The following is a 15,625-nucleotide window of genomic DNA, read 5'->3' as shown; positions in this document are numbered from 1 at the left end:
AGGTCTCAAAAAAGTCAACTACCTCAATTGCTACCACATTCCCAATCTGTTTTTTCTGCAGTCAAGATGGCTTAAACACCCTACCTTGTGGGCAGTTACTGAAAGCTCTCAAAACATAAAATTCAGCTATGATGTCAAATCAAGCAAAAATGTGAATTATTATGAGTTTACTCTAGATGGGCCACCAATAGCACACTAGAATGGCCATAACTTGAGATTTTATGATCCAAATTGGTTATGCATGATATGGATGGGAAAAAAGGCCAAGACAAATACAAAGAGGCAAAAAGAACTCAAAACAGTCACAAAAACTTATCACCATATGTCCCAGATTTCGGACAAAAGGATGCCCGTATGTAGACAAAAGAATTGTGAACCCATGATACTCAAACAAATATTGTCTCACCCAAGAAACTAACAAGACCAACAAGACGTACTAATATTAACCCAAAAAATAAGCAAAACATGAAGGAGCTCATTCGCTCAAATCCAAACAAAAAAAGGTGAATAAATAAAAAACGACAGATGACAACATCAGCATGATCAACCAAACATTGAGCTTTCAAGAATACCCTCGCTGTTAAGAATAATGTATGTTAGTTATTATCAGAACAAAATAGTGGCATCTAAAGACCAACACAAGGATAAAGACTTGAATTTTTGAGAATCTTCTTACAATAAGGTAAAGGCCTTAAAATAGGTAAGCCCAAGTTGCCATTAAAAATACATGGCATAAAAAATCAAGGTTGGGTAGCTGAGCCACTAAATGAGCAAGGCATTAGTCCCAGTGTTTCAAATAATATTTTTTGTGGTCTAAGAGTCTTAGCTATCAATAAGTACTACTCAAGCTGGAAGAGTTGTGCGTATAAGAGTTGTGTCACTCATGCTAGAATTAGTGAGCATAAGAGTCAAAGTCTACATATCTTAAGTTCAAAAATGTGAAGAAGAATTCCAAAAAAACATTCACGCAGTGAGCACAGTGAGGATTGAGTGGACAAGATTCTAGACCAAAAACCCTTCTAGGAGAAGTGGAAGCTCTTGAGATGTCTTTGGATATCACATGTGCTACACTTTTTCCTTGAAATGTCCATCAGCTCCATTTTTTCACACTGATGATTTTCTTGAATACTCTCATATGCATTTAGAGTGTCCCATAATTGGTACTTGCAATGAGCACTCTTTTCCTATTTCTCCTAGGCACTCACCTTGCATGAACAAGTACAAATTTCACAAGCTCAACTCCAATAAGAACGTATACCAAAGGAATTTTTTTCCCACTGGGTTTTTCCCTTTGATCATCTAAGTTTTAGACCCTACTCTAGAAACATACATCAATAATACTATCTTGTATGTATATCTTCAACAGGAGGAAGCAGTAATCCAATAAGGAATGTGCCAATCAAGCAACAAAGAAAGGCCAAGAAAAACAGGCAAATGAGTCCCCAAGTAGGATAAACAAATATGAACAAGGCTCTCACAACCAATGTGGTAAAACGGACCAACCTCAACACAAGAAGCTTACAAATCAAAGCCTAAAAAGTTCAAAAGTACAAGCTTCAATAAAAACTCAAGGTGCAAGAATCAAAATATTTATCATCCTTACCTGCAAAAATAACAAGAAGAAACAAGGAAGCAAAAGATCAGGTACACCCATCATCTTTACTTTCCTAAAAATACAAGGACAAGCAAAGCAAAGGACAACCCAGCAAAAGACAAGAAGTCTTGTCAAGGATGACAAGAAGGCAAGAGGGGGGAGTGTTGAAGCAATTGACCAACACACGCCAAATCCCATGGTCAACAATGGCAAAATATTTCATTATTTCATTTTTTCCTAAAGCTAAATTTTGTAATTTAATAGTTACGAGATATTCTAATGTTGTCAAAGAAATCCAAGAAAGTCTTGTAATGATAAGAAAGGCTGGAGAGCTTGGTGCACTCAGTAATGTAATAATTAAATCTTTTATCCAGATACCTCATTTTAAAGTCTTAGGGTATATAAGCCAAAGGAAATAATTATTAAGGGGATCAACTAGTGAGAACTAATAGCATATGTGTGATTATGGCCTACGCTTGCACACTTGCATCTCTTTGTACGGGTATGGCATTGCAATGAAACTTCATGTGTTGCTTCTACATACTCTTAGCTTTATGTACATGTCTTCTATGATATGTTTGAGTGTGTGTTTGTGATGCAGCAAGTGATTTTATCTCAAGGTTTCCTTTTGCACTAATCTTGATTTTCAGAGGTAATTAGGGGTTTTAATGTGTCTCTAAGTTTGGATAGAGGTAGCTAGGACTAGAGAGGTTTGTTACTTTTGATGTAGGTGAGTAGTGGTAGCAATTGCATCGAGTGATTTTATCTCAAGGTTGCCTCTTGCACTAATCTTGATTTTTAGAGGTAATTAGGCGTTTTAATGTATCTCTAAGATTGGATAGAGGTAGCTAAGACTGGAGAGGCAGTTGCTCATCCCAACCAGATTTTTAGAATTGAGTTTTGGTCACATGGTCTTATTAGCAAGAATATCAAGTTTCATCAAGTCTAGACTTCATTTGAGCCCCCTATGGCCTTAGGAAGTCTTGGATTACTTGCACGCATGTTTCTCTCTATTTGCTAGATCTACCTGGCATAGAGAGTGTGGCACCTCTCTCCTCGATGTATTGCTATTTAGGGCATTTCATTTGATGTTTCCATGCATTAGTTGGGTCAGCTATGCCTACGAATTGATATATTATGTTCATTTGAGTTCTTGCTAGGCTGCAACCTTTGATTGTTGCATATCTACCAACAGATGCTCATAGGGCCAAAAGAACCTACCAAAACGACAGGGGAGCTAAAACATTGCTCATAGGTGCAAATTTTCATAATTGGCAACAACCACAATTACTAACACTTGCCCCAAAACTACAATATGACCATACAGTTAGGTGCACCACCTTACTTTGAGCTATCCATTGATACCCACCATTTCTCAAATGGATGCTTAAATCTCTCTAGATTTTAGATTTTGTGCGCACTAGGACTAATTTGAGAAGAGCCGTTTGATAAGATTTTGAGCTCAAATTTTCAGTTTGAACACATTGCTAGGTACTTGGCGTTTGCAATCAAGTTTCACTTTGGGTGCTTAACTTGGAGTAGATTTGAGATTGAGTGAATCTTGGGCTAAAACAGTAAGACTCAAATTTGCAAGAGCAAAACTTGTCCAAATTTTGTGTGCAAAGGCTCTTTGGAAAGCCCTTGTCATAAGGAACAAGAGGGTACCATCAAATTTCACAAAAGTCACAAGCATGATTGCTGCCACCTAGACCAAATTTGGAAAATAACCCCGCCATCAGGTGCATCTAGTCCTAGACTTTCATTTGAGCCCACCCTCAATAAATTTGAGTGCCTACTCTACCCTAGATTTGGGATCTTAAGGCCAAAAGAAGGATTGGCATGAAATGCAAGAAATATTCATTTAGAAGGAGTCTTCCCACTTTTACCACCCATTGGTACCCACCAATTTCAAAGGGGATGCCTAAAATTGGGTAAATCTAGGATTTTATATCTTATAGCCTTGAGAGATTGAAACTCAATCAATGAGTGAAGGACACCCCAAAAGTGTTGAGAAAACACATTAGTAGATGCTTATTGACCTAATCTATCCATTCATATTCACCAATTCCAAGTTGTACATCTAGAATTTGGTAAACTCTGTACTTGAAGGTAAAATCCAATTTTATAAGGGAAAAATATTTGATGCATAGGTTCATCAACCCCAAGGCCATAAGGAACTGGGGGGGGGGGGGGGGGGGGGGGGGGGGGTTTGAAAATTGTCAAGAGCCCCATATGGCAACAACACGATTGCTGGCATGTAGGCCTATTTGAAGATTTGACCACATCCCAAGAACCTCATACCAAGAGCTACTTATCAAGCCCCCAAAACTTCATTTGGATGCCTAGATTGCACTAAATCCTAAACTTTGTTCATTTGGGCAGCCAAGGGAGCATTGGGATCTTTAGAAAGTGGTAACTTTGTTCAAATTGAGTATTCATAGGCTCATTAGGTTGCTAGGACATAGGGCTCCAAGGTCCAACTTTTAAATTCCCAAAAGCACCCAGGTGGCAACAACCGCAATTGCTGCCACTGGGGCCTTTTCTAGCAAAGGCGTATACCATTTGGTACACTCAGTCTTGAGGCACCCCTTTTGAGACCCCACTCAAGTCATTTATACTACAATTTTCCTTAAAGCTTAAAACTAGTCCTAATGGGCTGCCAAGATTGTCTGGGTCACTTTTGAAGGTAGTATATTTTCCCAAATTGGATGCCCATAGGCTCATTAGGCTACCAAGGCCATAGGGTATAGGGCCCTATATTCAAAACATCCATAGCCCCTCAATTGTATTGACCACGGTCATTGCCACTAGGCTCTATTTTGGGCAACAAGGATAGCCATTAGTGTATCTAGGCCTTGGCTACCCTTTTACCACCACCCCCCCCCCCCCCCCATTAGTGTATCTAGGCCTTGGCTACCTTTGGTACCACCCCCCCCCCCCCCCCCCCCCCCCCCCCCCAAAAAAAAAACTCAATTTAAGTGGTCAAAAGTGCATCTACAGTCACATTTTAGCCACAAGGGGGGTGCCATAAAGAAATTTAAATACAAGTTGGTAGAGATAGCCCAATCCAAACCTAGCAAGCATAGAGTCAGTGCTACCTATAGATTTGACATCTTAAGCTAGCCTAAAGAGCACACCCATCAACCCATTGAGCACTTGGAGATTGTTCAAAGTAGGACTTTGGACTTAGCTCTAAGCAATTGGCCTTTAGCTAGAAATAGAATTTTCAAAATTGTTTAACCATAAGCTCAAGGTGACTCCCAAAGCATAAGAGACATTTGGCAATACTCAAAACTGCAAAAGCTATCATATGTTTACCATCAAGTGCCAATAGTTACTAAAGGTGCTTGATCAGATGGCTGAACTAGGAGTACCACAAAGGCAAGCACCTTTGGAGCTTGAAGCCAAACACAAAGTTGAGCTTGCAAAATCACCAATTGAAACCCTAGGAAAGGAAAATTGAAATCTCAAAATTTTTTGTCAAGATTGGCTTTCCATCATCAAAAAAAAATGTAGCTTCTTGAAGACCTACTTCATTTTGTTAAGTAGTAGCAAAATCATCCCAGCAAAAGACTCAAATTCAAAGTAGCCAAAGATAAACAGATCAAACTCAAAAGCTTAAAACCTTTCTCCAAGGAGAATCTAACCTAAATAGTCAGCGAATCCCAGAGCCAAAATCATGAAAGTGGTTCACTCTATCAATCTTGAGAACTTAAAAGATACATCAGACATGCACTCTGCCAAGATATACACAACCCTATATTTGGAAGGATCTTATTGTCATGGAGCTTTAGTGTATTTTGATGCTCAAGAACAAAAAAAGTATATGCATTGAGGAAACACAAATTTAACCACCATTGAAATTGGTTCAAGTATACAACACAAGTGATAGATTCTCAAATAATGAGGGTATAGTTTACCTAATTGTCAAAAATCCAAAACACTATAACCAACATGGTGAATATGTAGCCAAAAACAAATGATCCCTAAAATGGTAGAATCACCACCACAATTGGACCTTCCTAGAGCAATGTCCATCCTTGACAAAAAATTTCTTACAACTAACAACAAATTTTGAATATCTAGGTGTATATGAGCACACTATAAGAGGAGTTACATCCTATTTCTAGTGCTTAAAACCATACATAAATAACTTGAGTGCAAAAAAGGTCTTGTACCTTCTTATAATTGACACAGTCCTACAATGTGAGGTAGTATATGTTGACAAGCACGAATGTCAGTACAAGCTCCTAGATTGACACAGTCCTACAATGTGAGGTAGTATATGTTGACAAGCACGAATGTCAGTACAAGCTCCTAGATTCCAAGGAAGTAGCACAAGTTATTATACCACAAACGCTTCGAAGTGATTTTAGGTCAAGACAAGAGTATGAACGGACCACAAATGCAAAAATCACAACTCAACAATTTTTGCAATCTAGGTTTCAAGAAAATACAACACCAAAACACAGTAATGTAATGGGTGGATATCCGGCCATAATAGAGCTACTAGCACAACCACCATCAATCTCACATAGGCATTTAGATAAGAATAGAGTGTGGTTGTCAATTTGACAACCAAATTTATGCCAAGTGAGAAAAGCTAGAGCAAAACAAGATCCCTTAGGAGATCTACGTATTACAACATCATAGAGATTACATCGTAGGAGTTCCATGCAAAAGTAGATCCCTTAGCAGCTCATAGATCACAAGCCAAAGACAAACTTGGAGACCAACTGCTACAACTAGTAGACCATAAATAAATTAGGCCATCTCAAGTCCAAAAGTGGGTCAATAGAAATTATTCTAGAATTAGACATCCAAGGGATCATGTGGTAGCTTTCAAAAGATTGATAAGAGCCAAAGAAGTATTGGACTTTGCAACGTAGTTTTTTGGTTTTGGATTGACTCTAGAAGACATTACAACTAGATGAGTTGACTCAATAGAAAAATGGGATTTTGAGATGCTAGAAGAGTTGTTCAAGGAGTTCATTCAAGAGTCTTTGCAAAGGGGCATAGCTCACAACACAGTGTCTCAAATCCACAAATTCCAACAAAAAGAGGGTGAATCAATACACAAAGCAACAGTAAGTTTCAAACGATATGTCAAGTTTTTTTGACAACAAAATTTCCTATGCAATCATGATTAATGCTTATCTTTATCTAGGGTATACAAAATGTGGAATTTTAAAAGGATCTGCACTTAAGAAACAATTTGACATTGAATGAACTAATTAAGGAAGGTCTTTACTTTGTAAATAATTGTGATGTGTATTGAGAGATAAATAATAAGGAGAGTGAGGATGGCACGTCTTCTTAGCATGGTAGCTCACAAGCTACCTAGTCCATCGCAAAACCATTGGCATCTAGTGATCAAGAGAAGCTTATTGAGGGACAAAAACTTGCTCCTCTTGTTAACCCTAAATTTGGGAACCGACATGGTGCAAAATAAAACAGAGATGGACCAACCATACAGTTGAATGATGCTACTGCGGGGTTGCAATCCAACTAGCCACATCCGGACACTAACCCATGTAACTAATCTTATTCTTAATATACACTAAGAATAAAGGGGCAAGGGTAATCTTTAACCCTTAAGCTCCACCCAACCCTACTGCGTGCTCTCCCTCTCTCTCTCTACTCTTGACTTGCACTTTCACTTGCTCTCACTACACCTACAACTGGTATTGAGGCGGTCCGGGGCGGGCAACAAGAGAGGCGACCTCTAAACACCCCTCAAGGCTCCCGTGCTGCTCAATTGGGGCTGGGGCAACCACAAGCACAACAAAACAACAAACCCACAGCCAAACCCAAACAAGATAGGGGCACCACCTAGTTATGGTATGCGAACTAGGACGCAAGAGAGATTTTGGCACAACCAAGAAGATGCACCACACAACACACACAAGCAACCTCACACCAAGACACGCACAAAATGGACCAGAGAGAGCTAGAGCAAAGGGAAGAGAGAGAGCAATGGATCTTGCGTAATACCTTATTTGTGACTTGCAAATTGATATGGTTCGTTATGATGCTATCGTAGAACTTGTACAAAACTCACTCAATGCTTAGTGATTGCTAAACATTGCCAAAACACACACACACTGTCTTAGGGTGTGGGAGACCTCTCACCACAATACCCTCTTACAATGGACACAAAACTGGCAATGAAAAACACACTAAAACACTTTCTAAAATCAAGATCAACCGATAAAAATCAAATACACAAGTCACCTTGAATTCACCAAACCGTATTGCACAAATGGAAAGACGAAGATTTGAACGTCGAATCACGCCTTTGATGCACCAAACCTCAATTTATTGATGATGAAGAAGCATTACAATAGTGGTTTGCAATTTGAGGAACTCACGCTCTCTTACTTGCAATGTGTAGCTTGAAGGATTCTCTCACACCAAGAGTGAAGCTCACAAGTGGTTGCTACACCTAAGTCTCTCTCACGCATAGAGTGTTGGGGTGCTATGTGAGATGTTGGAGGTTGTTTTACAAGAAGGAGAGGGGTCTATTTATAGGTTGGACCCCTCATAAAGATTATTTGAAATCCTAATTTACAGCTAACAAATCAGGATTATGATTTTTTTGAATATCAAAACATTGCGGGCCTTCTTTGTCTGCTTGAGTCATGGGTGTGGGCTCAAAAGAGAGCATTATTGATGGTAGATAAGGTGAAAGTAAGTAAGGAGAGAGAGAGAGAGAGAGAGAGAGAGAGAGTTACTATACACATGTCTTGAGGTGAGGTGTTTTTATGGTTAGGGTCAATGCTATTTTGTGTTAGTATGTTAGTCGTTAGTAATCACTAGAAAGTTAATGTTACATTTACAATGGGTAGAGTGAGTTGATTGATGAAGGAGAGGGGTGAATTAAAAGAGAATCATTGAGATGGTGAAGCTTTGAAGAAGCTTGAACTCACCCTTGTGTAGATTGTGGAAAAAAATGGACCGCTGGTCTTCTTCTTCTTCTTCGCTTCTTTACGCCGCCGCCACGGTTGACCACCACGATGAAAATGGTAATTTCGTTGATGAGATCTCTTGATTTGCAGAGGTTAATCATGGTACACATGCTGAATTTATGTATATATATAAGGGTTAAGATGGAATTGTACTTTGGAGATAATAGAGAGAGGCATAGAGATGGTGTATGTATGTAGAGGTTCATAAAAGAACTATAGGGATGAGAGAGAAGGGTAATGGTGAAGAGGGTGGAAGAAGCCATGGAAATTGCAGGTTTGAGTGAGGGAAGGAGAGGGAGGGATGTGTAAGAGTGAGTAGGTGTGTGGAAGGGTGAGAGAAGACTAAAAGCTACTTGTGAGAAAAGTGGGCAGACTGGGGTCCACTCAAAAAATCATAGCTCACCGCTAGTAGCTCCAAAAATCATGAAAATATTTCAAGTGATTATTTAGAGCGTGGGCTACATTTTCTCCTTTGACCACCGCTCCAAATTTGGAGTGGAGATAGGTGCCAAAATTCTCACCAAAAAGCCTGTTTTTTATGCCTGCAAAAGTCTTTTAGTGGCCCCCTCCTTTGTTGAATTTGTACAATGCATCCAAGAGTGAGCCCCTCCTTTGTCATATTATAATACAAAGCATCCAAGTTGCCCTTGACCCATGCATGGAGGAGGATTATTGGTGAATATAAAGAATATATACATGGTTGGGACTAGTGTATGGACTATTCATGGACTTTAGCTCAATGAGCACATGGTGTTAGAATAATGAGTAAAAATAATAATAAAAATATGGAGGAGTTATGGATATGGAAAGATATTGGAATCATATGATATGGTCCCTCTTGAATTATTTTGGGTGAAAGAGGAAAAGGTATGCAAGTAAATAATATAATAAAAGTAACCAATGAGTAGAAATCAATTTTTGTTTTCACGAGGGTGAGGGTGAAAATGTGGGAGTGATTTGTATAAAGGAAAAATATGAGGTTAGAGTATGTACAATATTGTCAAAAAAATATAATTATGGTGTAAGAGAATAAAAGAAGGTGTACATAGGTTTAATAAAACACACACCTAAGTAGAATATTTAAATAAAATACCAAAATAATTATAAAAAATCCCTATATTTAGGCCATATATACAATGAAATATTTACACACAAAGAGGACATAATATACTTTTATTTTTTTATTTTTTTTATTTTTTTGGCTCAACTAGCCCAGTTACTCGCTAGCTGAGGGTTTTTAAGAAGATATGGGAAAAGCCCCCTAACTCACACACGCCTATGTACAGTGAAATGGTAGGGATAGCGATAGCGTTTGGGTGAATTTGGTAGGGTGGAGTAACTTACTATGGCAATTATGGAGAGCCAAAAAACGGCTATCATTAGCCCTCCCCCAGGATGATGGTATATTCATGTACCATCATAGAGCATCTTTTCCAAAGAGAGTGCTTCAGAGTCCTTGACGAGATTTTCATTGTTTGGCCCCTCAGAATTTTGGCTGGAGTTACACTCATGCTTCATGTAACAATACTTACATGAAACAGCGGCCTTTGGACAGATCTTTGGTAGATCCTTTGGTAGAAGGCGACTCAAATAGGGCTTCAAGCGATACCCGTTTACCTTCCTGGAGTGCTCATTACCATTCAAGTCTATAAGCTGATAGTAACTAGAATTGAAAGCCTTCTTGACTATGTATGGCCCTTGCCATCCAGTTTCAAACTTGGCATCAAAACGATTGTCAAGTTGATTGTCATACCTTAGCACAAGCTCTCCTTTCTTGATGCCTTTGTCCTTCAGTTTCTTGTCGTGCGTTTCTTTCGCTTGTGTGGCTTTCCTCTTGTAGCACTCGTATGCTGCTTCTCTTTTCCACTCAAGCTCCACTAACGTAAGAAGTCGATCCATCCATACCTCTTGATCATCTTGTGCTCACTTGCCATGAAGTCGCATTGTTGGAATGTTGAGCTCGATAGGCTGCAAAGCCTCTTGACCATAGACCAAGTGAAATGGTGTGAACTCCGTGGCTTCCCTATATGTGGTTCGATATGCCCACAAGGCACCATCCAAGAAGTCATCCCATAATTTTGTCTTGTTTTGCACCATCTTTCTAATGATTCCTGCAATGACACCATTAGCCTTCTCCACCAAACCATTTGACTGTGGGTAGTATGGTGTGCTATGACGATGTAGAATGTGAAGCTCTTCACAAACTTCTGTGAGCAAGCCCTTCCTAAACCTTGGACCATTATCAGAAAAAATCTCCAAAGGTGTGCCAAATCTGCAACAAATGTGATTGTACACAAACTTGCTAACTGTCCTCTCATTCACTCTTGCCACACTTGAGCTTTCCACCCTCTAGTCATATAGTCTACAGCCACTAGAATGTAGAGTTTACCATTTTTTGTCCTAGGCAGAGGACCCATAGCATCAATGCCCCACTTTTCAAAGGGTCCATTTGCAAGCACTATTTGCCTCGGGCCATGCACCAACCTTCTATTTCCATTTATCTAACAATTGTGACAACTTTTACACCAATGTTGAACATCCACATGCAAGCTTGGCCAAACATACCCCGCAAGCAAAATCTTCTTCACAGTTGATTCTTGGGCAAAATGACCACCACATGCCTCTTCATGCAAACCTTTTAGAACGGCTGGAATTTCCTCGATAGTTGGTACTCTTCTGCACACTTGATCCTTCCCTCTTTGATAGAGGGAGCCTTCTAGGAAGAGATAGAAACTTGACTTCTTCATGAGTCTCCTCTTCTGAGCCTTCGTGAAGTCTTGTGGAAACTCGCCCTCCAAAATGTAGCTAATAATGGGAGCCAATGACTCCAATCCCTGGTATCTCGGTTGCTTGACAGCTGCTGCCACCATGATGACCTGCACTTCTCTGTCAACACATGTAACTGCTTGTTGTGCAAGTAAATCGGCATCTTCATTTTGTTTCCTCGGAATATGATATAGTTGCACTTCTTCAAAATGATTAAACATCTTACGAATGGCATGAACTTTTCTCCTTAAGCTTTCATTCTTGCATGCCCAAATGCCTAAAATCTGTTTAACAATGAGAAGTGCATCTCCCTTTACCATGAGACGTTTTATCCCTTGGCCAATGCACATCTTCAAACCATGAAGTAGTGTGTCGTATTCTGCTTCATTGTTGCTAGTTGAACCTGGTAGATTGACCTTCTCTTTCATGACCACCTCTCCACTTGGGTTGAGCAACACTAGCCCTCCCCCTGCTTTCCCTGTGGCTCGTCGAAAAGCTCCATCAAAGAACAAGGTAAAAGCATTGGGAATACTTTTTGGTGGTGGCAATGGTAGGGTCTTTACTTGAGGCACCTTAATTTCCTTCTCATGTACCCTATAAGTAAGAATCCCTGCCAATTGTGCACGCACACTATCTTCTACCTTGAAAGAGTATTGAAACTCTTGCAACTCCATAATCCACTTTAAGATCCTAGTACTAAGATTCATTTGAGATGACACCCAAGGGAACAAATTCTCTGCGGTGAGGATTACAAAAGGTTTTGGGAGCAAGTAGGATCTAAACTTTCTCACCGCAAACATGAGAGAAAGCATCATGAATTCTGCTTCTGTGTAGTCTCTCTCCAAAGCATTCATGACCCTACTAGCAAAGTAGATGGGTCGCATCCTTGTACTGTGGGGATCTTGTTGTAGCAACACGGCACCAATTGTTTCCCTTCCAACACTAGAGCTAACAAAGAATGTGTACTCCCAACAAGGAGGCATGAGTGTTGGTAGCTCTGACAAAATGACTTTAATGTTACAAAAATACTCTTCAAGCTCATCAGACCATGCAAATTCTACTTGTTGTGTCAACTTTTGCAAAGGATGAAGCAACTCCGAGGCTAAGTGAATGAAGCGTGACATATACTTCACCTTCTGAATGAAAGAGATGACCTCCTTAAGACTCTTCGGTGATGGGAGCTCAATAAGAGCCTTTGCCTTTGAAGGATCCACCTCAATGCCTTTATAGGAAACCTTGTGACCAAGCAAGATCACTTCATCCTCACCTATGTGGCACTTGTCGGGGTTGAGTTGACCTCCCATGTCGTAGAGCTTCTTTAAACCTTCTTCTACCCTTTGTAGATGCAATGATTTTGAGCTATAAATGCAGAAATCATCAATGAACACCCTAATTGACTTTCCAAAGAATGCTTGTAACACCATGTTCATGAAACGTTGGAATGTTGCAGGAGCATTTGTCAGACCAAATGGCATGACTCTAAAAGCATAACAACCCCAAGGAGTAATAAAGGTTGTTTTCAATTGATCTTCCAATGCGATACCTATTTGAAAGTAGCCTGAGTAGCCATCACACACAGTGTACTTCCCATGACCAGCTACCTCATTTAGTATCTCATCCTGAAATGGGAGGGGAAAGTGATCTCTTTTTGTTGCCTCATTGAGTGGACGGTAATCCACACACACCCTCCACTTTCCATTTTTCTTAGGAGTGACAACAACGGGAGAGACCCACTCTGAATTCTCCACTGGATAAATGAAACCTGCTGCTAGAAGCTTTCTTACCTCCTTGAGTAAAGCCTGCTCCTTGATGACTCCTAGCCTTCGTAGCTTCTGAGCCTTAGGTGTGGCCTCTGGCTTCAACTCAATTTTGTGTTGAACAGCATCTACTCCACGCACATCGGTGTAGTCTTTAGCAAAAATCCTAGGAAATTTCCTTAGCACACATTTGAACTCCTCTCTTTCATCCTTTGTAAGTGTTGTTGATAGAATACCTTCTAGCATTCCTTCATCTTGAACACCTTCGTTCTCTTGAGGACCTACCTCCTCCAAGCCTTGACAAGAGGTCTCTTGGTTGGTTGGCTTAAACCTTACCCCCATGACTTCGATGGAAGACTCCTCTTCAGTAATGCTGCCGCTACTTTCTTCTTCCGAAGTGCTATCGGTCCAACCTTCTTCCGTCTCACTTTGAGATGATTCTTCATGGATCTCCTCTTGGCGTTGCTCCTTCATGTCAAAGACAACCTTCTTATGATTGCCGTTCCTGCAAATTAGCTTTCCACTCTCCCAATCCTGCAAAGCTCGCATTTTCATTAGCCATGGTCTCCCTAGGATAAATGGATAACCACTTCCCTTGGTTGACATAACATAAAAATCCACCGCTTTCTTAATGCCAAAGGACTCTACAAAGACATTTTTACAAATGCCTACACACCTAGCCTTGCTATTGTTTGCCATCTTGACTTTGATTTCAGGTGTCTCATGGATGTGCATACCTAGTCTTTCCATGAGTCCCTCTGTCATGATGCAAATTTGTGCACCCCCATCCACTAGACCTTTCCTAACCAATCTTCCTTTGATGTAACAGTCTAGCACCGGTGTAATGTCCTCATTCATTTCAGCTTGTGCAATTTTTACAACAGGCACACTCTCTTTTACCTTTCTCCTAGTGCTAACTGCCCTTGTTAAATCCCTCCTAACTTGTGGACATAATGCAAGAAATTGAGGCCATGAAATATCAGGACCCTTACCTCTCATGTCTTCCAACAAGTTGTACGGAGCCATACCATGTCCAAGAGGGAAGTCTTGGAGGTTGATACGACGTCGAGTCCTCTTGGTTTCCTTGGTTTCCTTTGCCTTCTTGCCTTGTCCATGGTCACTCTATGATGTGACTCCTTCTTTCTCTTTACCTTTTCCTCGGCCACGCTTAATGCCATTGGCTTCCATGTCAACCTCATTTGAGTTTGTCACCTCTACCACATGCACATTTGGATCTGGCAAAGGTGGAACTCCTTCTACCCCTTGTGGAGGTGGTCTTGGTCCATTTGTCCTTTGTATAAGCCGTGGTTGCTGACTAGTTCCTTCACCTACATTCATCACTGGGTAATTCAAGTTAGGTCTCCCTGGCTCCCCATGGGGCCAAGGACAATTATACATCCCATGTCCAAACTCACTGCAATTCGAACATTGCAAGACTCTCCTAGTTCGTGGCTCTCTCTCTTCTGACTTCTTTGCTTGTCCCTTTGGACCTACAGCTTGTGCAAGGTGAATTTACAGGCTGCTTAAAGATTCATTTAACTTCTCAATCACTTCAGCCGTTACCTCACGAAGCTCCCTAGATGTTGATGCTTGTGACTTACCTTTGGGTCTAAGACCTTCTATTGGAACCTCTCCCCTTAAGCACTTGAGTTTCCTATACTTCTCACCAGCCCTAGTTTCAGCTGCATCAAAAGTAGCAGGTGCACCCGCCTCAACTTTTACCTTAAGGTCAGGAAAGAGTCCGGCTATGAACCTCTCCTTCTTTAGAAATTCTGCACCATCACCAGGGTTAGCAACATTTCGTATCCATAGAGCCCAAAGACGTAGGAACTCTTGCTTGTACAAGTAGTAGTCGTCTAAGTCTTTTTTCTTATGAGAAACAATGTCTTGCCATAATTTCTGAGTGTTTTGGGGATCAAAGAAGTATCTCTTAAAACGATTCAAACTTCTGTGTAATTCCCCTTAACTTCCTCAGGCAAAGAGTCAAACCAAGTACTAGCATCTTTCCTAAGGACCACCTCAAACATTTCTACACGTTCTTGATCGGTTACTATCCTCTTGATACGGCAAGACATCTTGAAATTTGCTAAAAATAATTCTGCATCCTCTCCAGGCTCTCCAAAGAAAAGAGGATATCCAGACATTTGGCATTGGCTCTCCATTGAATTGATTTCAAAGTGACGCGTTTTTGTTTTTTCTTTCTTTAAAAGATTTACACAATAATATTTTCTAAATTGCAATCTATTCTACAACAAAATAAAAATATTCACATCAAATGACCTATGATAATCAATAAGAGGTAGAATGACAGGGTTTGGTGACGCGAGAATTTCTCCTGCTCTTTGGGCACCAAACATGAATACCATACGTTGTTGAAAATGGATTTTTCTACTAATTGCAATGTTTACTCTAATGTGTGGAGTGAAATGAAAGGGAAAAACTTGTATTCCTGGGCCATTATCCATGGTCTATGCATGACCTAATTCTTAAAACAAAACAAAAATATAGACGTCCAAACTAAAGTCGTACCTAATGAGAGT

This window comes from Adiantum capillus-veneris, chromosome 12 (genome assembly GCF_014529385.1).
Source record: "Adiantum capillus-veneris isolate H3 chromosome 12, ASM1452938v2, whole genome shotgun sequence".
Lineage (NCBI taxonomy): Eukaryota > Viridiplantae > Streptophyta > Polypodiopsida > Polypodiales > Pteridaceae > Adiantum > Adiantum capillus-veneris.
This window is presented reverse-complemented; position numbering follows the sequence as displayed.